This window comes from Schistocerca piceifrons, chromosome 8 (genome assembly GCF_021461385.2).
Source record: "Schistocerca piceifrons isolate TAMUIC-IGC-003096 chromosome 8, iqSchPice1.1, whole genome shotgun sequence".
NCBI classification, from domain to species: domain Eukaryota; kingdom Metazoa; phylum Arthropoda; class Insecta; order Orthoptera; family Acrididae; genus Schistocerca; species Schistocerca piceifrons.
Genome location: NC_060145.1, coordinates 72,541,103 through 72,566,167, shown reverse-complemented (window position 1 = coordinate 72,566,167; position 25,065 = coordinate 72,541,103). Strand labels below are relative to the sequence as shown.

Genomic DNA, 25,065 nt, shown 5'->3' with positions numbered 1-25,065 from the left:
ACATACACAGACGGAATACAGATCGCAGTACTAAGAAAGTGTTGTACGGCATAAACAAAAGTTGGCAGGCGTGTTTGTAAGTCTCAGAGGTGATGTCTATTCGGATTTCGCCCCCGTCCCATCAAATTGGTGCTAGTAGCGCCACTAAGAGGATGCAAATCAGGTTTGCTTTAGATACACCCTGTAGCCGTTGTTAGTTGCCTCTGAGGCTGGACGTGGTGAGGTTATGCCAGTCAAGAATGTCTTTAAGGTGACAAAGCCACTGTACAAGACTGCTGCTAGCGGTGGTCACGCGAATTTACGATCGCAAGACGTCCGGGCTCTGGGCGGCCACATGGTTTCTAGCGACAGGGAATATCATTCTGTTCGGCGTATGGGTCTGTCGCATCGTACTGCATCTGCAGCAGCAGTTTGAGCAGCAATTGCCACCACAGTGACACAAGGCCCAGTAGCGCACATTCCACTGACCCCAAACCACAGCCATTTGCGGCTTGAGTGGCGTCAAGCGAGAGCTCATTGGAGGACAAAAAATGGCTCTGAGCACTATGGGACTTAACTTCTGAGGTCATCAGTCCCCTAGAACTTAGAACTACTTAAACCTAACTCACCTAAGGACATCACACACATCCATGCCCGAAGCAGGATTCGAACCTGCGACCGTAGCGGTCGCGCGGTTCCAGACTGAAGCGCCTAGAACCTCTTGGCCGCTCCGGCCGGCCATTGGAGGACAGGGTGGGGGTATGTTGAGATTTCTGATGATAGCTCGTTTTGCGTCTGTGATGGCCGTGTGTTGGTTAGAAGGAGTCTAGTTAAGGGCCTGCTAACAATCTATCTGTATGGTAGACACACTGGGCCTACACCTGGAGTTATGACTAAGAGTACGATTACACGTGACACCAGGAACGCTCTCGTGGTTCTCGCACACAACCTGACTGCAAATCTGTACGTCAGTCTCGTGAGTCCACCTGCTGTGCTGCCATTCACGCCCACGGGGTGCTTTCCAATGGGATACTGGTCGCCCTCATACTGCTGTTGTATCCAAAAAGCCTCTGTACAGTGTCGACATGTTGCCTTGATCTGCTCGATCACCAGATCTCTCTACAATGGATCGCATTTGGGACATCATCGGACGGTGACTTCAGCGTCATCCACGAACAGCATTAACCGTCCATGTATTGACCGACGTGGTGCAAGAGGGATGGAACTCCGTCCCTCTAACTGAGATCCGGCACCTGCACAACAAAATGTATGCACGTTTGCTTTCAACATTCCGGTGGCTACACTGGCTATTCCTGTACCAGCAGTTCACATTTGCAATGGTTTACCTCGCGCTTACACTAACCTGTGATCTTGCAATGTTAATGATTTAAATACGTTGCTGGAGAAATTTATTCTTGTAACTTCATTACTCTATATTAATTGTTTCTTAATGTTTTCCGATTTTTTCCGTCAGTGTATATGGACTTTTAATTTTGATAGAAATATAGCTTTTATGTGCAGAGATGTAATCGGAATATGCAACATTAATTGTAGACACGTTACCTCTCCCTCCCCTAGTTCAGGACAATACTGTGACATGAAGTCTAATACAGGGACAGTAGAGTTAAATTTATCTGTCGCCACGATAGTTTGAACTAGTGTTTCTTTACGCCACGTATTAGTGACTTTGTTACGAGCTTATCCTGCCTTGTGAATTTTCTTTCACCCACACGCATAAAAGGGCTTGCCACAAAGTTTGCCAATTTGGTATGATTCATTTACCTGATTTTCTTAAAATCCAAATAGTTATACACCTCTCCTCGTTGGAACAAAATAAGAATGAAAACAAGTAAACTGAATTAAGCTCGGTAACTAAGCAATACTTCTGCACACTCATTTACGCGTACGCTTAGTGAAATCGTATGCAAAAAAAGAAAGAAGAAGGAAAAAGTTCACAACACTTCTAAGTGTTGGATCCATACCTACACATCCGATGGTATGAGGGAAAACGACGTAATGACATATTCAATACAATTTTCTTAAAAACTGTATGTTACGATTAGAAAAAGAGTTACAATGCGAAATAAAACTTTTTTTACTATAGCATTCACAGACGTCAAAAAAAAAAAAAAAAAAAAAAAGGGTTCAAATGGCTCTGAGCACTATGGGACTTAACATCTGAGGTCATCAGTACCCTAGAACTTAGAACTACTTAAACCTAACTAACCTAAGGCACCACACACATCCATGCCCGAGGCAGGATTCGAACCTGCGACTGTAGCTGTCATGTGGTTCCAGACTGAAGCGCCTAGAACCGCTCGGCCACACAGGCCGGCTCACAGACGTCCTTAAATTAATTAATGCAACTTGTTGTCTGCAATTTCAATTGTTACAATTGGTTCTGCAGATCTGTGTGCCGTCAGAAAGGTACTTCTGTAGTCTACGGAATAACTTTCTTCATTTTCCAATGGGTGAAGAAAATTTTTGTAAAATCTGACGCTTATGTAGAATGATCTACACATAGGCATAGAGACGTGCAGTATTCTGCTTTACCTGTTTTCAAATAAGTTTCCACCAGAATTGAAAAAAGGAATAATCCATGGATTTTAAATCTAAACTGAAGCATTTCGTCACGACTCATTCATTCTAACCTGTTGGGACGTTCGCCGAAAGTAAATTAAGGAGCTTCCAGCGTTACAGTGTTGATGTTGGTAAATACCCAGCTGCTTTTCGTCTGCATAAAGCACTCCGTCTTCTTGCTACCAGTGGCAAATCGGGACCATCCGACAGCCGTGTCATCCGCAGCTGAGAATGCGGATAGGAGGGACATGTGGTCAGCACACCGCTCTCCCGGTCGTTATGATGATTTTCTTTGACCGGAGCCGCTACTATTCGGTCGAGTAGCTCCCCAAGTGACATCACGAAGCTGAGTGCGCCCCGAAAAATGGCAACAGCGCATGACGGCGCAGACGGTCACCCACCCAAGTGCCGACCACGCCCGACAGCGCTTAACTTCAGTGATCTGACGGGAACCGGTGCATTCACTGCGGCAAGGCCGTTGCCTTGTCGTCTGCATAGGATTCGTGTAAATTTTATGTCATCAATTATTAAGTTTCATTATATAAATTTCATGTACTAGGTTGTTCCATGACCACGGAGATTTGCTTCCCTATTTAGTCCTAAGGAACTAGACGAAAAAATTTAAAAACCTATATATACCTATTTCTGTCACCTTACCTCCAGTTAGACAGCTCTTAGAAGCTATCGGTAGTAACAGAAAGCTTCCAAGTAAAGTATAAACTCGTTTTCGCATCTACAAACAAAATAATTTTGTGACCAGTTCATGTGTAAACCACACACTTGCTGTTTTCATCACTAACGGCAGTACTATGCAAGAACACACTGCGCCAGAGCCACTGTTGAATTTTGTTCCGAATTACAGTATTTATAAATAAAACGCTTAAGCGGGCTGTTGTCGCAAGTAAATACCCCACCCAGAAACATACTCAGTTTCACGGTATCTGTAATGAAATAATTTCTGAAAAAAGCTGCATAAATAATCAGTCAGACCTTGATAAGATTTCAAAGTTGTACAATAATTGGAAAAATGCTTTAGATGTTTGAGAATGTAAGCTTCCTTGCTTCACAAAATGGAATAAAAAGACCTAGTCTGTCTTGACAACAATATCAACGGGCTATTGTGGTGATTGGTAAACAATGCATACACATACTTTGATTTAACAGTCTGTAAAGGTGTGAAATGGAACGGGCATATAGGAACAGTCGCGCTTCAAGCAGATGGCAGACTTTGGTTCATTGGTAGGATACTAGGGAAATGCAATCAGTCTACAAAGGAAACTGCTTACAAAACAGTAGTGATATCCATCCACGAATATTGTTCCTATACCAAATGAAACTACTGTAACAGGGGATATCGAACTTACACATCAGCACGAAAGATCACAGGTCTGTTTAACCCATTTGAGAGAGTCACTAATATGTTCGCAAAAATTGAAACCACAAACTTTTGAAGACAGACGGAATGTATTCTGTGGAAGCCTGTATAATAAGTTTCAAGAGCACACGTCACGTGATGAATGTAGGAATATATTATTCGTCGCCCGCATCTCGTGGTCGTGCGGTAGCGTTCTCGCTTCCCACGCCCGGGTTCCCGGGTTCGATTCCCGGCGGGGTCAGGGATTTTCTCTGCCTCGTGATGGCTGGGTGTTGCGTGATGTCCTTAGGTTAGTTAGGTTTAAGTAGTTCTAAGTTCTAGGGGACTGATGACCATAGATGTTAAGTCCCATAGTGCTCAGAGCCATATTATTCGTCGCCGACATATCACTCTCGTATGAACCGCGAAGAAAAGGTTAGAATAGTTACAGTGTGAATATAGGCTGTAGATACTACTGCTTTGTTACTAATTGAACGTGGCTACAAGATTATTGTGCTGTGGTTCAAATGGCTCTGAGCACTATGGGACTTAACATCTGAGGTCATTAGTCCCCTAGAACTTAGAACTACTTAAACCTAACTAACCTAAGGACATCACACACATTTATGTCCGAGGCAGGATTCGAACCTGCGACCGTAGCGGTCACGCGGTTCCAGACCCAGAACCGCTCGGCAACACCGGCCGGCTTATTGAGCTGTGGCTAGCAATGGATTCCATTTGGTCTAAAAGTGGTTTCTGATAAAAATAACAGTTGTAGGAGATAACAGAGAAATTGTACAGACGACACGACAGGCGGACCAGCTAAAATTTAAATATATTTTTCCAAATCCACATTAAAATGCGATGTAGTCTGTTACAATATAAAAACTAGTACTGGAGCTACAGTTAAACCAAACCTGGCATGAAAATGTCTTGCTTCAGGTCAAGAGAAATAAAGCAACTGACTGAAACATAAATAAGAGTCTTCATAACTCGTGCAGGCACTGTTTATAGTGTACACAGACAGTTACTTTAATATGATTAGTAGCCAAGAGACTTGAGTCCAGGGAGTGACATCACAAAATACCTGTAGAGAAAACATGTCTAGCTTCATCACGCTTACCGGACGGGATTCTATCGGTTGAATTACCTATCACTGCTGCACTAACTCGAGCTGCACGATCCATGGCTGTCACAGGAAGCGTGCACGCAGACACTAACACGTTGGCAGCACCCACACTAGTGAGGATAACGAGCTACTCGAACAGGGAACTGCGACTGACTGAGATGGTGAACTCCTCCCGCGACACATTTTTTTTAACACAGATAGCATACCAAATTAGGCGTCCTCCAGCAGAAAGGAAACCTGTAGAAAACCTAACCGGATTGGTAGTTACGATCTGGCGATAAATTAGAATTTTTGCAGCCAAGATCACGTGCTGAAATATTTTTATTTCCCAAATGATCTGTTCCGACAGAGTCCAGCTGTCATCTTCTGATCTACAATACACCACGAAGAAAACATTACTACTACAATCTGCATAACTTTACAACTGGTAAAAACGTGGAAAAACATAATAACCAGATCACTTTCTTTTTGTTTACATAAATTTTTTTCTTTATTGTTAATTCACTGCCAAAAATGGGGTGGGCTGGCAGCGGCACAATACGCCGCTGTTCAGCCAAGAGAGTTACAGAAAGAACATAGTCACATGAGAAAAGAACACAAAACAGAGAATGGTATAAAGTGATAAAAAAACAAGAATAAAAATAGATGAGTATAAACTGTAGATTTAAAAACAACATAGACGAGAGCGACAGACACATACCTAGAATGAACACTGTGAGTAGACACAAAAAACAAAGAAACACCAGTGGGAACACAAAGGAATGATGCTGGCGACACTGTTGGTGCTGGTGGAACGTAGCACTGCACCCAGCACTGGAGTAACACTGACACCACAGCGAAAATGTTAAAAATCACTGCACTGAATGGGACCTACCACCGGGTGAAGGGAGGGGGGGGGGCAAGAAAAGGGAGGGGAAGAGGCGGTAGTGGGAAATCCAGGAGGGGGGTAGGAGGGGGCAGTGGAGGAGAGAAGGAAAGGAGCTAGAAGCCCAGGGGGGTGAAAAAGAGACAGAAGGCGTTCAGCAGGGGAAAGGGAGGAAGAAAAGAAGGGGGAGAGGGAGGAAGATAGGGAGCCCTGGGGAGGGTGGGGGAGAAAGAGGAGGGATTATATCTTGTAGGAGGGGTAGATGGAAGGCACATAGACATCATCCAGGAGGGAGAGTTGGCGGAAGGCACCTTGGATTAGGGTATGGAGTGTATGCTGATGGAGACCAAGTGGGACACTGTGGTACAGGTGCAGCAGTGGGTTAGGGTGGGATAGGATGGGGGAAACGAAAGGATGGGGGGGATCCAGTTTGCGGGAGACGTATGGCATCTGTATTCGTTCTAGGAACAGGAGGAGATGGGGGAAGGAAATCAGATCATAAAGGATCCGTGTGGGGGACAGGAGACAGATGCAATAAGCAAGGCGCAGTGCATGGCTCTCAAGGATTTGGAGGGGTTTGTAGTAGGTGGGGGGGGGGGGCAGAGATCCAAGTTGGGTGGGCATAACATAGGATGGGGCGGACTTATACGTATGTAGGATAGTGGAAGTGTCTAATCCTCATGTTCGACCAGAGAGGAGTTTGAGGAGTCGGAGATGGTTACGTGCCTTGGCTTGGACTGTGAGGCGATCGGGGGTTCAGGAAAGGTGGCTGTCAAGGGTGATGCCAAAGTACTTGAGGGTAGGAGTAAGGGCAATGGGGCGGCCACAGATGATAAGGTAGAAATCTAGGAGGCGGAAGAGGGGGTGGTGTGGCCTATGATGATTGCCTGGGTCTAGGAGAGATTGATCTTAAGGAGCCATTGGTTGCACCATGTGGTGAACAGGTCAAGGTGGGACTGGAGGAGGCGCTGGGAACGTTGGGGGGAGGGGGCAAGAGCAAGGAAGGCGATGTCATCGGCATATTGCACCTGTTTCTCCTGTATAGAAATTAGCAACTGGCGGTATCTTAATTATAGGCAATCTTATATCTGATCGTCTTTCATTGTTTTTCGCGTTTTTTTTATTTTCCTGTTCTGACATGTACAATAAATTACTTTCAGTGAATTGATACTTCCTTTATATTTATTTTACTAAATCTTTTTATCGGCAGAGATGATTATGGTAGAATGATAGCAATAGGAAAGGAATATAAAGAAACGGTTTGGTTTCTAAGCAAACGAGATTAATGAGCATATGTAAATTAGCTTATGGATTATAATAAATAGCATCAGAAGGAAGATGTTAAATAACTGATATCAAGAAAAAGGTAAAAACATTCTTTAATATGAAGATTCTTCCAGCAGGAGGGGCTGTAAACTCTCTCTTTGTGCAGTCTGCAATAAACATATTTTCGTCTTCTCGAGGACTTTTTTTGTCCTGCAGTCACGTGATCTGTTGAGTTCCAGTGCGAGACTATGATACTGTTACTCCTGTTGTAATTCAAAGAGTATAAGTGACAACAGTTTTACGCTTCACGACGTACATTATTACCTATTCCTATGGGAAAATAAGAACGACAGTTTGTGGAAGTTTTTGTTATTCAACTGTTCACAAAAACGAATCGAAACATGGCCCGGCAAATAGTAATTTGGCGATGTTAATTACAGAAAATGCTGCAAAGTTTACACGCCCCGTGTAAATATGTGCAATTCATTGGAACAAAAATTTCGAACGAAAATAAGTCACGTAATATTTATTGTTGCCGCTGCGTATGAAGCTCTCTCTTTAATTGCATATGATTTCATTTCACGCCGTTCCGTAATATTTGTATGTCGGAGCACTGTCACTGACGCAATAATAATGCAACACGGGCAGTAAAAAAAAGAGACGGATTCACCAAATTCCGACTGCGGCAGAAAATAAAGGCTGATTGAAAATGTGTCGCAAATTGAGAATTACATGTAGCAGCCGATGTGTGACAAAAAATCAAACAGTGGGACTTAAAAAAAAGAGGAAAACCCAACACTAGGAGGATAAAAAGACATAGCAGACGCCACAGCTTAAGTGAACCGTTAAAATCGAACAGTGTGGCGTGCAGAAATCCGATAATGTGTTAACCTCGCATGCGTGCATTCCACTCCCGAAAATGTTTGTTTTTTGTTGTAACGCAGCCGATCCGCTTTAATGAGTCGCAGTGTTTGCATTCCAGCAGATGGTGTTCGAACACACACTCGTGCGCGCGGAGCCGGTCGCACGCATCCTCGCACTGGGTCGGTTCGCAAAACACATCCCCCTCTCGGCCCCCCCCCCCCCCCTCCCTGGGGAGGGGCAGGGGAGCTGCGAAAATTCGATTCCACGGTGACTAACCACGCGTATCCCTTTCGTTCTCACTCCTGCGCTAGACGCCACGCAGGTTGTCGGGGACGCCTGGAGCTTGTCACAGCACAGTGAAGTGCATGTTAGGTTAGGTATCCTGCCACCGTGATCATGTACAACGGTAATTTCTTGGGGTGCAAGTTCCGTGAACACCGGCTGCTTTACAGGAAATCTCCCAAAGTCTGCCACCGAAAGAGATGGCGCACTGGTTAGCACTCTACACTCGTGTTCGTGATCGGGTGGACAAGGGTTCATACCCGCGTCAGGCCGTCCTGATTTCCGTTTTCCGTGATTTACCTAACTCGCTTCAGGCAAATTCTGGGATGGTTCCTTAAAAAAGGGTACGGCCGACTTCCTTGACTATCCTTCCCTAATCCGATGGAACCTGTCACCTGGCTGTTTGGTCATCTCTCCCGAATCAGTCAAGCAACTAAAGTTTGTCGAAAGATGCATTTCGTTTAATGTTCAGGTGCGACTTTAAATTGCATCAGAGCATGGAGCCTGACTGGTTTCGAGGAAACAGTTGCACTTATCCTGATGCTCCAGTACTCCAGCTTCTTGGAGACAAAAATTTTCAAATGTGTGTGAATTCCTATGGGAGCAAACTGCTGAGGTCATCCGTCCGTAGACTTACACACTACTTAAACTAACTTAATCTAACTTACGCTAAGGACAACACACACATCCATGTCCGAAGGAGGACTCGAACCTCCGGCGTGAGGCGCCACACAATTAGTGCCATGGAGCCTCTAACCACGCGGCTATTCCACGCGGCTTCATGGAGACGAGCTGGGAGAGATAGTATTTGTAGGTTGCGTAGTTCCGCGTCTGGCCCAGTGGAAGCGGCAAACACGTCACATTGGGATGGCTCTCACCCCTTTACAGCTCATAATGCAGACTAACCCTACAACAACATTTCACCTTCTCATTCATATGACCGGTTATACCATTTTGAACAGCAGCAGAAAATGGTATAACAGGTGTAGAATTCGTTATGAATAGGAAGGTAGGGCAGAGGGTGTGTTACTGTGAACAGTTCAGTGACCGGGTTGTTGTAATCAGAATCGACAGCAGACCAACACCGACAACGATAGTTCAGGTATACATGCCGACGTCGCAAGCTGAAGATGAACAGATAGAGAAATAGTATGAGGATATTGAAAGGGTAATGCATTATGTAAAGGGGGATGAAAATCTAATAGTCATGGGCGACTGGAATGCAGTTGTAGGGGAAGGAGTAGAAGAAAAGGTTACAGGAGAATATGGGCTTGGGACAAGGACTGAAAGAGGAGAAAGACTAATTGAGTTATGTAACAAGTTTCAGCTAGTAATAGCGAATACCCTGTTCAAGAATCACAAGAGGAGGAGGTATACTTGGAAAAGGCCGGGAGATACGGGAAGATTTCAATTAGATTACATCATGGTCAGACAGATTCCGAAATCAGATACTGGATTGTAAGGTGCACCCAGGAGCAGATATAGACTCAGATCACAATATAGTAGTGATGAAGAGGAGGCTGAAGTTCAAGACATTAGTCAGGAAGAATCACTACGCAAAGAAGTGGGATACGGAAGTACTAAGGAATGACGAGATACGTTTGAAGTTCTCTAACGCTATAGATACAGCAATAGGGAATAGCGCAGTAGGCAGTACAGTTGAAGAGGAATGGACATCTCTAAAAAGGGCCATCACAGAAGTTGGGAAGGAAAACATAGGTACAAAGATGGTAGCTGCGAAGAAACCATGGGTAACAGAAGAAATACTTCAGTTGATTGATGAAAGGAGGAAGTACAAACACGTTCCGGGAAAATCAGGAATACAGAAATACAAGTCGCTGAGGAATGAAATAAATAGGAAGTGCAGGGAAGCTAAGACGAAATGGCTGCAGGAAAAATGTGAAGACATCGAAAAAGATATGATTGTCGGAAGGACAGACTCAGCATACAGGAAAGTCAAAACAACTTTTGGTGACATTAAAAGCAATGGTGGTAACATTAAGAGTGCAACGGGAATTCCATTGTTAAATGCAGAGGAGAGAGCAGATAGGTGGAAAGAATACATTGAAAGCCTCTATGAGGGTGAAGATTTGTCTAATGTGATAGAAGAAGAAACAGGAGTCGATTTAGAAGAGATAGGGGATCCAGTTTTAGAATCGGAATTTAAAAGAGCTTTGGAGGACTTACGGCCAAATAAGGCAGAAGGGATAGATAACAGTCCATCAGAATTTCTAAAATCATTGGGGGAAGTGGCAACAAAACGACTATTCACGTTGGTTTGTAGAATATATGAGTCTGGCGACATACCAACCGACTTTCGGAAAAGCATCATCCACACAATTCCGAAGACGGCAAGAGCTGACAAGTGCGAGAATTATCGCACAATCAGCTTAACAGCTCATGCATCGAAGCTGCTTACAAGAATAATATACAGAAGAATGGAAAAGAAAATTGAGAATGCGCTAGGTGACGATCAGTTTGGCTTTAGGAAAAGTAAAGGGACGAGAGAGGCAATTCTGACGTTACGGCTAATAATGGAAGCACGGCTAAGGAAAAATCAAGACACTTTCATAGGATCTGTCGACCTGGAAAAAGCGTTCGACAATATAAAATGGTGCAAGCTGTTCGAGATTCTGAAAAAAGTAGGGGTAAGCTATAGGGAGAGACGGGTCATATACAATATGTACAACAACCAAGAGGGAATAATAAGAGTGGATGATCAAGAACGAAGTGCTCGTATTAAGAAGGGTGTAAGACAAGGCTGTAGCCTTTCGCCCCTACTCTTCAATCTGTACATCGAGGAAGCAGTGATGGAAATAAAAGAAAGGTTCAGGAGTGGAATTAAAATACAAGGTGAAAGGATATCATTGATACAATTCGCTGATGACATTGCTAACCTGAGTGAAGTGAAGAAGAATTAAATGATCTGCTGAATGGAATGAACAGTCTAATGAGTACACAGTATGGTTTGAGAGTAAATCGGAGAAAGACAAAGGTAATGATAAGTAGTAGAAATAAGAACAGCGAGTAACTTAACATCAGGATTGATGGTCACGAAGTCAATAAAGTTAAGGAATTCTGCTACCTAGGCAGTAAAATAACCAATGACGGACGGAGCAAGGAGGACATCAAAAGCAGGCTCACTATGGCAAAAAAGGCATTTCTGGCCAAGAGAAGTCTACTAATATCAATACCGGCCTTAATTTGAGGAAGAAATTTCTGAGGATGTACGTCTGGAGTACAGCATTGTATGGTAGTGAAACATGGACTGTGGGAAAACCGGAATAGAAGAGAATCGAAGCATTTGAGATGTGGTGCTACAGACGAATGTTGAAAATTAGGTGGACTGATAAGGCAAGGAATGAGGAGGTTCTACGCAGAATCGGAGAGGAAAGGAATATGTGGAAAACACTGATAAGGAGAAGGGACAGGATGATAGGACATCTTCTAAGACATGAGGGAATGACTTCCATGGTACTAGAGGGAGCTGCAGTGGGCAAAAACTGTAGAGGAAGACAGAGATTGGAATACGTCAAGCAAATAATTGAGGACGTAGGTTGCAAGTGCTACTCTGAGATGAATAGGTTGGCACAGGAAAGGAATTCGTGACGGGCCCCATCAAACCAGTCAGTAGACTGATGACAAAAAAAAAGCCTTATTTTTGTTCTTTATATACTGTCCATTTAAGAACTAATGACTTATTTTTATCGATAGTCTATTTTTTACTTAAGTCCATAGTCAATGACTGTTATTTTGTAGTTTATTAGCTGTCTGGTGTGCTTAACTTATTTAGTTTTTCACACATTTCTTTTGTACAATTCCTACATCACATAATTTGATTTCACACATTCACACAGTCCTATGAATGCTTAAGCATCAGGTTGGCGAATGTTTTTGCGCGAAGGTGATGGACTTGAGCGAGATGGATGTGGGCAAGATTTTGATGTACAGCATCATTTGTCATTCCTTGTTGGCTTTGCAAGTGTGTGTTGCTGTTGTGGAGGTCCCATAATGGAATGGAGCTGTGAGTGCAGAATCTCGCGGTTTACTGGCTTTGTATGCGTGAAAGTCACTGTTATGTGTCGCTGAAAGTGGTCGTTTTTCGTTGTAATACTTTGCAGACGTCTAGTTTACAACAGGATAGGGATTTGGGAAGGTATGTCGTCTATTCTTCACCCATCTTCTTTCTTGGTCTCAATCTTGCAAATCTTCAACTTCTGTTCTTCCTGCTTTTTCTCTTCTTCTTACTTGATTCTTGGTTCTTCTCTGGGCAGGATATGGAAATATTTATTGATAACTAGTCGCTTTGAAGTTCTCCTCTTAGTAACAGTTTGATAAATTGTTTGGGAGTGTCATTTTTACTTTGTGGAAGTTTTCTTCAGTCTGGTGCATCAGTGTGCTGTTTAATAGCAGTAGTGTGACTTTTATACATATTTTTTTGCCAGTGGTGGCTTGCCCAAGCAGTCTTCTCGTCGGGCCGTTTTTTGCTCGCTCCGCTGAGTCGGGGCGTTCCCTCTTGGCCTTCCATGTTCTGTCACTCTGTGGTACCGGGTTCTGTCCCAGCAGGGTTCCGCCACCCTGTGGTTCAGCAGATTTACTGCCCGCTTCGGCTACAAGAGCCCTCTGTTGGTCTCGCTGTCCTTTCCCTTCTCTCGACGCTTCTGCCTTCTAGGAATCGTGTCTTGCTAATTACGTCCTTTTCTTTCTTGATACTTCGCGCGTTGCGACTTGTGGGTCGTTGCATCTGGTCTTTGCTGGAGTTTTTACAATGGTTCTTACAAAAAGTTTTACTTATAGTCATCTAACATATGTCTACATTGTTTTATGCCTTCTTAAAAAGCTTTACAAATTTCGGCGCCCTTTCCATGTTACAATTCTAAGATATTTTGAGTCTTAACTTCTACAAGAATTCTCAAATTCGGTTTTTATTTTAGTGTAGTGTCGTGGTGTACAGCATTTAAGTATTTCATGCTGTTAGACTATTTATGCTTTATCCCTTCACCTTAACCAATGTTACTATTGGTGTTATTTTTGTTTTTGATTTCATTGAAACTACTTTCTTTTTCCCACCTACCTCTTTCATCATTCTTCTATCTCCTGACGATCTCATCTGCAACATAAACTTGAAATATTGTGCTAATTATTTACCAGTAATAAAATTAATTTTCAAACTTTTTGATATGGCTCACATGGTTAAGTCCTAAGGTTTTGCCTGTTTTTGGGTTCATTAGTTCCACAGCATTATCATGAGTAATTCGGCTAATTATGACAGGTCCTTTGTATGCAGTGTAAAACTTATGTATTTTGTGTTTCTGTTTGCTAGAGAGATGGTGTGTTTTTACAAATACTTTCTGGCCTACTGAGAATGTTCTTTTAATTGCTGTTCTACCTCCTCTTTCTTTTCTTTTAATGGCTGCCTTTCTGATGTTGGAGAGTGCTGTTGCTATGACTTGTTTGTGCTGTCTATGTGGTACAATAGGAAATCTAACATTTTCTCTGGTTATGTTTGGGGGGTTCAATATTTTTAAGTACAGTAACTGGAGGTAGTAGTGTAGCGCTATGTGGCATTTCCTTTATTACTTCTTGAAAATCTTTAAGGTATATATCCCAAGTGTTGTGTCTTTTGCCTGCATATAATCGGCATAAAGTGCCTATGTCCTTCATAGATCGTTCTGCTGGATTTATTGTACAATATGGAGCGGGTTGTTATATGTGGAGGTAACTGGTTCAATAATATCATAATCTAACATTTTAGATATCTCCTGGAATACTTTATTCCTGTAGCTTTATGGGATTGTATAGGGTGGCACTCTAAATGGTTTGTGCTGTTTTACTGCAAATTTGTACTGAAAATGTTTAATACTGCCAGTCTTAGGTAAAAATACCTCTGCTTTATCTCGTAAAATACCCTCTAATTCTCTTTTACTGTGTTCCAAAATACCTTGAACTTCTTGCAATTTTTCGTCGATTTCTTTATGGACTTCTAACATGAGTTGAGGCGATTCCCCCTTTTGTGCATATCATTCTAATTCTTCATGCTCTTTATCTCGTGTCATTCTTAATTGTTTGTTTATAATTGGTATTTCTTCTAATTCTGGCTTTTGCTCAAAGAGAAGTGTGATATTCCCGAATGTTACGCTACCTTTCTCCATATCTATTATCGCTCGTCTCTCATTTAAAAAATCTGCACCTATAATCAAATCTTCAGTTAGTTTAGGTATAATCACGAAGTTGGCTTCGATCTTTTGACCTTGACACGAAAGAGTTAACCTTGTTTGTCTCGTAACTCAAAAAATGGCTCTGAGCACTATGGGACTCAACTGCTGAGGTCACTAGTCCCCTAGAACTTAGAACTAGTTAAACCTAACTAACCTAAGGACATCACAAACATCCATGCCCGAGGCAGGATTCGAACCTGCGACCGTAGCGGTCTTGCGGTTCCAGACTGCAGCGCCTCTAACCGCACGGCCACTTCGGCCGGCTGTCTCGTAACTTCCGGAGCATTGTTTCTAATAGGACCTCTTACTTTAATCTTACGTGTTTTCAGAACTGGCAATTCCTCATTAGCTTTACACTGCATGAATAAATTTTCTGAGATCGCAGTCAGTTCACTTCCGCTATCAATTACAATATTGACTGGGATATGCTTTACCATGGCCTTCACAATTGGTTAAATTTGAAGGGGTTGATTCTGTTCTTCTTCTTCTTGCATCGACGAATCCTCCACTGAATCATACATGAGTCTTTTCAGGAATTTCCCTTGTGAATTCGAACTTTCTGTGGGATAAGCTTCGACTGCTACTTCTCTCTCTTTTATTTCATCTTCTCTATTTCTTCCTTCATTTACGCTTTCTTCAACATCCTCTCCTTTTTTCCTCATCCTCGTCTATCTTCTCCTTCTTCGTCGCTACTTCCACATAATCGGATCTAAATGCTCTAATTATCGCTTCATAACTTCCTTCATTATATACGTTGGGTTGGGTACCCACTAGTAACTTACTTTCAACTTCTGTGGACTGCGCATTATCCTCATTGAATTCGCATTCCCTGGATTCCATCTCAAATAGCTCTGCAATACTCGTTACTTCGTCCTTTCCTCCTACATTCGTTGTGCATGCCTCTGGTAATTCATCTTCCTCGTCAGTATTCTCCCAATTAATTTCGTCCCAACACGATATTGTTATTTTCCTGTCTTCGTTTTCACCTGGTCCCTGTGGATTTGTTTCTTCCTTCTTCTCTTCTCGTGACAAGGTACTTAATTCTCTGTTCAAGGTGCTGCAATTGTCCTGGGTCGGTGTGTCATTCCCTTTGGCATGGGCGCTTAGCTGTCAATTCGAACGTTTATCAGGTTTTGGTGGTCTTACCTCCACCTCTTCTATTTTGTATTCTCTTTTCTTGCTCCGCTTGTTGATACTGGTTTCTTTGTTGATAATTTTTCGGTCTATTGGCGCTCCAATACCCGTTCCGGTTGTCGTTATTCCCTCCGTAATAGTTGTTGCCGTTCCTGGGTGAATTATAGTTATTGCCATATTCTCTTCTAAATCCATAACCGGTTCTTTGTTGAAATCTATTGTCGTTTCTTGGTGCGAAGTTATCACGTGGTTCGTAATAATTGTTTCTTCGTACTGTGTCTTGTGGATCCCACTGCTTTTTTCTTTCGTTTTCACGTGCGCTTCGTCTTTTTCTTGCGTCATCTTCCGAAAATATGTGCTCTAGTTCCCTTAGAATACCTTTAAATGCTTCGACGTCATTGCCTCCGCGACCTACTAATGATTGCTGGTATTTCAATGATAAATTCATCCCGCATAATTTAATCAACTCTCCGTCACTGTATGGTACATGTAATCATTGATTTTTCTTTGCCATTAATTCGAAAAATTTCACGGTCCTCTTCTCTCCTGAATTTTCAAAATATGGTTTCTGTAATAATTCGTACTTCACTCTGTTCTGTGCTTCGCTGGACCAATATCGTGAGAGAAACTTCTCTCTGAAATCTTCGTACGATCGGCATGTCGCTGCAACATTTTGCATGGTTTCTGCGACTGTTCCTGACATTTGTGCACATATAAAGTCTAATTTGTGTGCTAGCGTCCAGTGTTCTGGTAAACCTACTCGGAATTGATCAATAAAAGTTCGTGGATGTAATGAGTTTCCTTCTCGAAAGTGTTGAAATTTTCTGACTGTGAGAAAATGATCGTTGTCGTACTTCGTCATAGTTCCATATGAAATTCGCGATTCTTCGCCACTTTTGTTTCTGATCATTTCTCCCGTCGTTCTTTCCGGTTGTGGTAGATCCATTGGATATTGTCCACTGTAACTTTCGTCTACTCTTGCGTAGTATCGTTGGAGTGGTACGCAATAATTTTTTTCCATCGGTTGTGAACGCGTAGCTGAATGCATTGCACTGTACTCTTCGCGACCTGGCTTTCCATTGTCGGGTATTGGTTCGGTATCTTGTCTGGCTAACCTTGCCGCTTCATTGCACGATCCAAACTGTCTTGAAACATACGTTTGTGGTTCTGCATGTGTTTGTGGTGCCGTTTGTTCATCAAGAATTTCGAAACGTGTTTGTTGCGGTGCAGGCTGTCTGATTTCACGTATGTTACTTTCCGCCTGTGATTGGAATCGAAAATGCATGATATCTTCGTTAATTGATTGTTTTTCCGGTGCTGTTACAGATACGGATGTGGTTGCTGACTCAGTGCTTGTTCGATCTTGTTCACTACGCTCTTCAATGGTTTGCAACAACTCTGTTCGCAATTTCTGAAATTGTTGCTTCATTTGCGCTTCTATTTTGACTATGTGGTTATCATATCTTTTCAGCGCTGCTTTTGTGATACGTTTGTGTAACACACTGTTTTCAACAATTTCACGCGCTGTACCTGCTGCTTGTCTAGTAATTTCGTTTATCTGTTTCTCTAGCTTCTTGACTTCACCCTGGGTGTTGTTACGTAATGTTTTGATCTCGCCCTCAGTGTCATTACGCAATGCTTGTACGTCCGCTTGTCCCTTGTCAATGTCTGTTCTCAATTGATTGTGACCTGTTATTAAGTTTCCTATCACTTCTCGAGATTCTTTTGCCTCGTCTTCAATATCACTTAGGTGTAACTGAATTTTTTTGCTTTTTTCTTTAATCTCACGCATTTGTCTCGTGGTTTCTGCAATTTGTTTCGTCGTTTCTGCATTCTGAATTTTAATTTGGTTCGAAATTTCTTTATTTTGTCTTGTCATGGTTTCCGTCATTAATTGTAATAATTCTGCCAGATTGATGGGTCCTATTGCGTTTTCTTCCGACGCCCTACGCTCTGTGTTTTAGCCCAAGTGTTGGTTTGCAACCGATTGCATTGAACTGTGCGGTGACACGTTTCTGCTCGAATTCCTTGTACTCTGTGGTGAGGAAGGTCTGATTACTTGTACTATGGGTTCTACGTATTCAAGACGCAAGTTAGACTCCTCTCTCTACTTTCCTGCTCCCCTGTCGTATGCTGACCTAGGTTTTCTGTGCCTTGGCGTACATTATCCTCGTTATGGTGCGTTATCTGTCCTATTTCTCGCGATACTGCATAGTCTGTTGTACTGTCCTCTATTCTCTGTCCATCTTTATGTTGGGTCTCTACCTCAATTCGGTCAAGGTCTCGATCTGCCATTGCTAATCTTTCCGAATCCCTTATTTCCTGTTTAAAAGCCTTTCACGCGCCCTACTTCGCGTCAACATGCGCTCATACGATCTCACGCGTTTCATAAACTTTTTGCACACACGACTTGACAATCCATTCACTTACTTCTTGGGTCAGAACCAACTTGTCAACGATGTATCCACCACCTGTGTGCTTGCATTTTTTGAAGGACATCATATTCGCCTTTGAATGTAGAAGTTATTTATTTCATATATGCAGTTTCGACCTCTGAGCCATTTTCAAGCGGTACTGCAAAAGCTAAAAGAACAAAAATGAAGCACAGACTGTATAGGTCATACAGAACTTCTAACATCCTGCGTGGTGTCTGTCTGTTCTAAGTCGTGTCTCCCTACCACTTTCGCGCAGCGACGCTCTGAGCGTGTTTTTTACGGAATTGACTAGTTTGAACCTGGGACCTGTTGCTGGTAAGGAGACGCCACACCAAGACTGTTAATCCTAAGGGCCCGGGTTCGATTCCCGGCTGGGTCGGAAATTTTCTCCGCTCAGGGACTGGGTGTTGTGTTGTCCTAATCATCATCATTTCATCCCCATCGACGCGCAGGTCGCCGAAGTGGCGTCAAATCGAAAGACCTGCACCAGGCGAACGGTCTACCCGACGGGAGGCCCTAGCCACAAGACATTTCCATTTACCATACATGACATGTAGAGTTCAGAAGAGTTCAGTGAGACTAGCGATGATATAACCAAATACTTAATGATTTCAGCGTCAGCTGCACTGCACTCCCTGTAAAAGAATCTTAATACTAACTAAATTTAGTGGAAGGGGTTCAAGGCTTTCCTATTTTTAGTTAGCTGGTAAAATAACGTCGAAAAAGCAGTTAAGTTTACCACTGGAAATTTTATTCTACTCACAAAACATTGTTTATAAATTGCACTATCGATAAAAGGAAATATTTTAATACAGAATTATAAGAACCAACTGCGTTCAATAAAAATGTGAACGAATATTCCCTGAGTGGGTTTCCAAGTTCTACAATGGATCGAAGGTTGACCTATGCCATATCACATCTATGATCTAGATTTAAATTAAGTTTCACGTAAGAGAAAACTATCAAATGGTCTACATTGACCCTCAGTTATCTTTAATTACTTATCTAACTTGTCGTAAATTACAGTGGCTGATGTGGCTTCTCAATAATTACATAACAGAAAAATCATCGCATTTCAGATTTTAACTTACGTAGCAAATGTGAATACCATGAGCTTCAATTGACGATCGAAACTAGTATTACATAAAAAGGGGATGTAACAGATGAGACTTCTGCAGTTCTGAGCGAAGCCTTATGCACTCAAAAATGCGGCATCGCGTGCGTTCATTACCTTGTCGGTGTTTGTCAGGGGGCGGCGGCCAGCACAGCTCCATAGAGCTCGCCATCTCCGAAGCAACTCTCCTTCCTAACTTCTCCTTACTACAATTTACCGAAGTTGGTTTTAAAAAAAACTATCTGGCTGTGTTTTCATATGACATGGCTTGGGGGGTAGTCCTGGCGGTTACTTTTCGTGGTGGGGCAATGTTTTTAACGTTTGCAACGTAACAGAGACGCGAAAAGTCTCACGCTAAAACATGCAGCTGCTGTGGCCCGTTTAGTGTTATTGTAAGATCTATACTGTTCTTCTGGAGGGCTCTAGCTTTTAACATGGGCTGGGGGGTGGTCCTGGTGGATAGCTGGAGACGTGGGTGTCCGTCCCTTATCGTAGGGCCTTCTAGCTTAAAACGGTTCTTCTCTCGGCTTCTGTTCTCGTTTCTCCCCTCGGAACTGCGTCTGTCTCACGGTGGGAAGTAATGACATGCATTTAAGCATTCTTGTGTTAGTCTGTGGTATTCCATTTGCTCACTCGTTACTCGTGTTACTTTGGTTAATTTAATGTCACGATTTATTCGGAGCTATGTGACATACTATTGGATTTGCTTATCATGTCAGGTTTTTCATGGAAGGTGTTGGATTTGCCTGACACCTTACAAACTGTACAAACATATCATGTAGGCAACAAATCATCAAAAATGACGAAAATAGTACATCACTTACATTTTGCTTCAGCGCAACAGACTTCAAAATCTTCCGATGTGTATACATGTCATTCTCAAAAATAAGCTTTTCACTGTAGAAGTACAGTGGCATAAGACGAGTATGAAGCTCCGTACATCGTAAAATGATTTACTTTACGTGAGATGTTACCAGTGTTACACCCTTTACATAAATCGCTAAAAATCAATGTTCTAACACACCGTTTGCATGTGAGCTAAGCCAATTGGCACGAAAATACATTCAAAGGTAGTGGTTCTCGTTCATTGGTACGCTGGCAAAAATTTCACGTAATTTACATTATTTCGGGAATCATAGAGCTTCGCACTCGTCTGATGTTATTGTACTTCTGCAGCGAAAAGGCTTATTTTTGACGATGACACGTATACATGTCGGAGGATTTTAAAGTGTGACATGTGATGAAGCAAAATGTAACTGATGCATTATTTTCACCTTTTTGTAATGCATTAATGTCTACATAACATGTTTCTGCAGTTCTGTATACGCATTCAGTACTTCATTTTTATATTCTTTTAGCTTTTGCAGTATTACTTGAAAATAGCTCAAAGACCGAAATTGCGATTTGAAGGCCGAGCGATTCTAGGCGCTACAGTCTGTGAACGGGCGGCCGCTACGTTCGCAGGTTCGAATCCTGCCTCGGGCATGGATGTGTGTGATGTCGTTAGGTTGGTTAGGTTTAAGTAGTTCTAAGTTCTAGGGGACTGATGACCTTAGAAGTTAAGTCCCATAGTGCTCAGAGCCATTTTTTTGCCATTTGAAATAAATAACTTCTACAGTCAACGGCGAATATGATGTCCTTTAAACATCATATTTCCTTCTGTAGTCGACAGACACACACAAGGCAACGAAAACTTGCTAGCTGTCGGAGCTATTCTTTGACGTGCTAGAGTGAAATACACACAGAAAACACACACACGCTCACAGAGCGCCTATGCCCCTACATGATGTCGGCTGGACTAACAGTGCCATGCTGTATTTCGGCATGTGGATTCGCCAGTCCGTACAGGCGTGTGTAAGCGCACGCACGCGCTCGTGTGCGTGCGAGCGCTAACGCCCGTGTGAGTGAGTTTCCTAAGGGTATTTTATTCTAGCTCGTCAAGGGATAACTCCAAAAGCTAGAAACTTTCCTTTTTCTGTGTTTGTGCTTATCGACAACTCAACGCTTCTACTTTATTTGCTTTTGTTAACGCTTGTTTGGTTTGGATTGTTTTGCACCCTGCGTTTGAGAGAAGCTGTTTCACTTTACTTCAAATTTTTCGTTAGTTAATTAGGTAATTCCAATATACATGTCACTTCTTTCGACAATTAAATGTGTTGTTAGCAAATTATACATTTAAAAGCATCTTTTTTATCTCGCGTAAAACAAACAACTCAAAAAATCAATTTAAAATGTACGAACTTTAACTGCAGTGGGCAAAATGTACGTCCTAAGACATTGCTACCTCTCTGTTTTTATCGTCTTCAGTCCGGAGGTGGTTTGATGCAGCTCTACAAGCTGGTCTGTCCTGTGCAAGCCTCTTGATGTCTGAATAACTACAGGATTTCCATCCATCTGAACCTACTTTCTGTAGTCAGCTCTGCCTCCCTCTACAATTTTCCGTCCCATACTTCCCTCCAACATCAAACAGATGAACGTGTCCCACCATCCGATCCCTTCTTTTAACCCTTTGACATGAATTTCTTTTCTCCTCATTTCAATTCATTATCTTCTCATTAGTTACTAGCTCTCCCCACCTAGAATTCTTTTGTAGCATCACCTTCCAAGAGTTTCTATTCTCATCTTGTACGACTTGCTTAGTGTGCATATTTCACTTCCGCACAACGCTGCACTCCAGATAAATACCTTCAGGAAAAACCTTAAGACTTAAATACATATCACATGTTAACAAACTTCTCTTTTTCATAAATTCTTTTCTTGTTATAGTAACTCTACGGCATACATTCTCCCTATTTCTGCCCTCGTCAATTATTTTGCTGCCCAAATTTCAAATCTCATCTACCACTTTCTTGTCTCATTTCGCAACCTAATCCCCTCCGTATCGCCTGATTTAATCTGACTGCATTCTATTCCGTTTTTCTTTCATTTGTTGATGCTAATGTTATAACATCTTTTCAACTCATTATCGATTCCGTTCAACTGCTTTTCCAGGTCCTTTGGTGTTTGACAGAATTATATTGCCATTGAACTTTTATTTCCTTTCCAAATAGCTCCTTGGTTTCTTTTACCGCCTGCTCAATATGAAGATTGGAAAGCATCGGTGGTACACTACAAGACTGCCTCAGTACCTTTTCACCGCTGTTTCTACTTGACGTCCTTCGTCTGTTACAACTGCAGTGTGGTTTCTCTACATGTTGTAACTAACCTTCGCTTCATGTATTTTATACCTGCTGCCTTCAGGATAGAAAGAGTGTACGCCATGCAACATTGTCAAAAGCTTTGTCATGTCTCATATCCTACAAACATTGGTTTGCCGTTCTTTAACCTACCCTCTAAGATAAATCGCATGGTCAGTATCGCCTCGCGTGTTCCTGCATTTCTCCGGAATCCAAACTTGATCTTCCCTGACGTCGGCTCCTTCCAGTTTTACCATTCTTCTACAATTAATTCGTATCAGTATTTGGAAATCAAGACTTACTGACGGATCAGTAGTATTCACACATGTCAGTACACGCACCTTTTGGAATCTGATTTATTACACATTTCTTGAAGTATTAGAGTATTTCGCCTGTCTCATATGTCTTTCACACCAGGCGGAATAGTTTTGAAATGGCTCGCTGTCTCGAAGATATCAATAATTCTGATTGAATGTCGTCTGCTCCATGAGCCTCCCTTCGACTTTGGTGTTTCAGTACTCTGTAAAATTCTTCTGACAATATTATATTTCCCATATCATCTTCCATTATTTTCTTTTATATCTATACCTCAGTATTGCTTTCAAGTTTATTTTCCCAATATAGCCCCTCTATACATCCCTTCCTTTTTTCAGATTAGGGGACTGATGACCATAGATGTTAAGTCCCATAGTGCTCAGAGCCATTTTTTTCAGATTTCCCTTCTTTGCTTAGAACTGGCTTTCCATCTGAGCTCTTGACACCCACAGAGGTGCATCATTTTTCTTTAAAGGGGTCTTAAGCGACAACTACCGTGACCATAATCAAGCACGGTTCTGAAGATTTTCATTTCTCCTCCAGTCGTACCTGCTTTGGCATTCTCCATTTTCTGCCAATATCATTTTGTACGTATATGTATTTCCTTTCACCTTTTTCGTTTGCTTCATTTCTATATTTTCTCGTTTCGTCAGATATATCAATTTCTCGTCTGTTATTCAAGGATTTCTACTGGCCCTTGAAGTTTTGCCTATTATATCCCCTGCTGCCTTCACCATTTTACCTCTAGGAGCTACCGATTCGTGTTCCCTTGCATTTTTTCCTCTGTTTTAGTCAGCATTTGCATATGTGCCCCTACATACTCTCAGATACCTCCGGTAATTTCAATTTACCCATGACCATCTCCTTAATTTTCTACTGTTGTACATTTTCTCCAGTTTCAATCTGTAGTGCATAACCTACTAACAAGGGAACCTCCCCATCGCACCCCCCTCAGATTTAGTTATAAGTTGGCACAGTGGATAGGCCTTGAAAAACTGAACACAGATCAATCGAGAAAACAGGAAGAAGTTGTGTGCAACTATGAAACAACAAGCAAAATATACAAACTGAGCAGTCTATGGACACATAGGTAACATCAAGGCTAGCATAAGGTCAGGAGCGCCGTGGTCCTGTGGTTAGCGTCAGCAGCTGTGGAATGAGAGGTCTTTGGTTCAAGTCTTCCCTCGAGTGAAAATTTTACTTTCTTTATTTTCGCAAAGTTATGATCTGTCGTTCGTTCATTGACGTCTCTGTTCACTGTAATAAGTTTAGTGTCTGTGTTTTGCGACCGCACCGCAAAACCGTACGATTAGTAGACGAAAGGACGTGCTTCTCCAATGGGGACCGAAAACATTTGATCGCTAGGTCATAGGTCAACCGATTCCTCCACAGGAAAACACGTCTGATATATTCTATACGACACTGGTGACGGCATGTGCGTCACATGACAGGAATATGTTATCGACCCACATAACTTGTACACTTGGCGAATGGGTAAAAAGATTCTTCTACCTTTCCCGATTAAGGTTTTCTTGTGGATGTGATAATCGCTCCCAAAAAACTGATAGAAACATAAGAGTTTGTCACATAGACTGAAAATAAAAAATTAAAATTTGCGCTCGAGGGAAGACTTGAACCAACGTCCTTTCATTCCACAGCTCCTCACACTAACCACGGGACCACAGCCCTCCTGAGCTCACGTTATCCTTCATGTTGCCTATCTTGCACATAGACTACTTAGTTTGTATATTTTTCTTATTTTTTTATAGTTCCACACAACTTCTTCCTGTTTTCTCGATTGATGTGTGTTCAGTTTTTCAAGGTCTAACCACTGTGCCAACTTATAACTACATCTGAGGGGGGTGCGATGGGGAGGTTCCCTTGTAAGAAACGGCTGAAGAAAGCCGCAATTGTATGAAAACAGAGATTCGAGCGGATCTGCAATCAATAGTACATCTCCAGAAAAGCTTGGTGACAGTATTACTCGCAATTCGGCGTAACGGAAACTTCACTGAAGAGATTCAAACTGTTTATTTGTCATTGTCTTCTTACATTTTTCTTTCTCTTATCTTACCCACTACTGTGGTCCATGTTTATTAGCCAACTAACTCCTCATATAATAAAGAGATTGAAAATATGTTTGATGAGATTACAGAAATTAATCAGGTACGGGAGACGAAAATGTATATGTATGGAGGACTGGAATGCGATAGCAGGAAAAAGGAAAAATAGTAGGAAAACGTGGACTAGGGGAAAAGAATGAGAGGGGAAGGCTCCACGTAGAATTCTGCAGAGAGCGCAGTTTAATCATTGCTAGAACGTAGTTCACAGAATCATAAGCGAAGGTAATGTAT

The 25,065-nt window shown here is 42.2% G+C and overlaps 1 pseudogene; it reads right to left on the bottom strand.

The window, feature by feature from the left end:
* Window positions 1-2,924: 2,924 nt before the first annotated feature.
* LOC124712600 lies at window positions 2,925-3,042 on the bottom strand (annotated as a pseudogene).
* Window positions 3,043-25,065: the final 22,023 nt, after the last annotated feature.